Source organism: Sinocyclocheilus anshuiensis, unplaced genomic scaffold (assembly GCF_001515605.1).
Source record: "Sinocyclocheilus anshuiensis isolate Anshui unplaced genomic scaffold, SAMN03320099.WGS_v1.1 scaffold5486, whole genome shotgun sequence".
In the NCBI taxonomy this organism is placed as follows: Eukaryota; Metazoa; Chordata; class Actinopteri; order Cypriniformes; family Cyprinidae; genus Sinocyclocheilus; species Sinocyclocheilus anshuiensis.
This window is the reverse complement of record NW_015548874.1, coordinates 36,679-39,435: the sequence shown is the minus strand read 5'-3', so window position 1 is coordinate 39,435 and position 2,757 is coordinate 36,679. Positions and strand designations below refer to the sequence as shown.

General features: G+C 34.9%; 1 protein-coding gene across 1 annotated transcript in view; it reads right to left on the bottom strand.

Moving 5' to 3' along the window:
• LOC107656874 (lethal(3)malignant brain tumor-like protein 3) overlaps nucleotides 1-2,757 on the bottom strand; it is a 44,140-nt gene that overhangs the window by 17,735 nt on the left and 23,648 nt on the right. The window lies entirely within an intron of this gene.

Here is a 2,757-nt window from a genome sequence, read left to right as displayed (position 1 = left end):
CGCACTCACTCACTCACTCACTCACTCACTCACTCACTCACTCACACACTCTCACACACAAAAAATTCACACCAGTTTACACTTCATACTCCATAATGACAAAAGAAAAACAAGATTTGTGATAACTTTGCACATTTATTATAGGGTTTCTGCAGGTTTATGAAGGTAAATGTAAGACTTTTTAAGACGAAGTACAGAAAATTGAAGGAATAAATTGAAGGGAACAAGATATGTTAATATGGTCTCTAAATGTAGATGTCTAGGTGAGCAGACAACGATGTGTATTAGCAACCAAGTCCCAATTGATCTTCATTAATTTTTAATTAATTTTAGAGAGAAAAAAAACGTATGGCTTAAACAGCTGTGGTCTCAGCCACTAGAATACAGAAATAACTTTTACTCTACCCTGTGAACACACTGCAAAAAAGTGCTGTTCCTCAGTATTTGTGTCTTGTCTTCCAGTGCGAGTGTCTAAAGATTCTTAAATGAAGAATTAAGAGATAAGCAGTCTTGCTTTCTGTGAAAATGATCAAAACAAAGTGTGTTTATGAATAAAACAAGAACAGATATCTGCCAATTGGCTCAGAAAAATCAGCTTAATTCAAAGGGAAAACTAGTGTTCATTCGCTGGAATGAAATTGTGTTCGATTACTATTATCTTAACCCTGCTTTGTGTCTGTATTGACAAAAGCCATTGTTAGCCACTAGATATACAGTTATGGCCAACGTCATAATAATTACATAATTCTTTCTGCAAGTTACATGGCAGCAAGAGACTGTCTTGAGTGAGTCATTGAATCATTCACTCAACCAATTTGTTCAAATTCACTGATCATTCAGGAACAGATAGAAATGTGCAACAACTGAAATAGATACATCAACAAGAATATCTGTAATTATGTGGAAAGACACATTTAACTGTTATTCAGCCTTGCTGATATACACAGATGGATATTAGGATCCAAGTATTGTAAATATTAGACAGTGTTTCCCATTAATTACTCTAATCTGTCCTGCCACAGTTTCATAATGGATCGAAAATATATTTACACCTCATAATATCATAAATGATCACTAATGTTGTATTTTACGCCATTGCTTTGGCGTAAAATAATCGAACTAAAAATCGAAATCGTGATATGGGTTTGTGCACTTATCAAATGTGATTTATTTAAATAAGCATATACTGTAGTATACTAAATGCATGTTTTAAAGTGCCATCAGCTCATGATCTTGCTCATACTCAATGCAGTGAACTCCATCTCTGTAAGTGCTGTGAGTTTAAAATGCTTTTTGGAAGCATAATTTCCAACATTTTTGTGGACAGATGATGATGAATTATTAACAAAATTAACGCGCCCACCACACCCAGACCTAAGTAGGTCATCTTATTACATTTCATACAATTAATTGATGACGGACATGATGAAGGTCAACAGCTCACTGCGTGATGTAGCCTATATATGCCTCTAAAATTCAAGAGATTGGGGCAAAAACACCCCTGTATGAGTTTTTGTCTCATATTTATATCATACAATATAGTTAAACAATGCAATACTAGCAATGAGCGCAATGTGTTCCGAATAACACGAGTGCAAATGTGACATTGATTATATACAAGTTCAATAAATAAGTTACTATTGTGTTATATTTTAGACACCATATTGTCTGCTTTTGCTCAATTTTTTTCAATTAAAATATTACCCATAAAGCCACAGCAGAACTGTTGTGTGTCTCCAAGTAGCAAACAATGGTGTTTCGTTTGTAAATGAATCCACGTTTTGAATGAATTGAGTGAATAAAACTTCAAAGGCCCATTCATAAAGAGAGTCATTTAGTTCATTCCTGAATGAATCAGCTGTTTGAACAAATCAAATGAATGAATTACTCAGCGACTTACTCATTAATCAAGACCCAACCACCACCTGCTGGCAGTTTCTTATTTAAAGTATTATTTTGTAAAAATATCAATTACAAAAAAAAGAAAACAAACAAACAAAAAAAAAACATTAAAGGGATAGTTCACCCAAAAATGAAAATTCTGTCATAATTTCCTCCTCACTCCTGTCATTTCAAACCTGTATGGCTTTTTTTCTTTTGCAAATCATAAAACACGATATTTAGTGTTGGTAACCAAACTGTTTTGGAGCTGCAGTAAATGGTCTGCAAATATTTCCAAATATGAAGTCAGATGCAGCTTCTGAAATAAAATCAAGGCCATCGTTGCCTAAACGTTTATGTGCAAAAAATTCCATGTTGAATCAAATAGAATACTTATTTCTAAAGCTTCTTTTTATAATGTCTGTTTGATCCTTTTCCCATTTGACACAATAATGACTTTAAATTATCTTTTGGGTGTAATTTCTCAACCAAATTTTATACGTAATTAATTAGATTAAAATTTGTAATCGCTTGACAGCCCTAAAAAATATAATAAACAAAAACTCTACACTGGTGCATCACTAGATATTCATGTCTGTATCAAAGTGGAATCAAAGGTTGTGCTCTTTCATAACAGTGACACTGAATGCTAGCGTGTGTTGTCTCACCTCTTTGAAAAGTTTACTGGGGGCAGCGACGGCTCTCTCCTGCTCCAGGTACGAGGCCCAACACCACGCCTTCTTCTTGCCTCCGTACGGAACCGCTGCATCATGGGAAACAGTCACAGGTGTCATAGAGTGTGTCATAGAGTCACAGACATCTGCTGCCCACAAGTGAGTGAGTGAGTGTGTGTGTGTGTCTCACTGTATCTGAGCA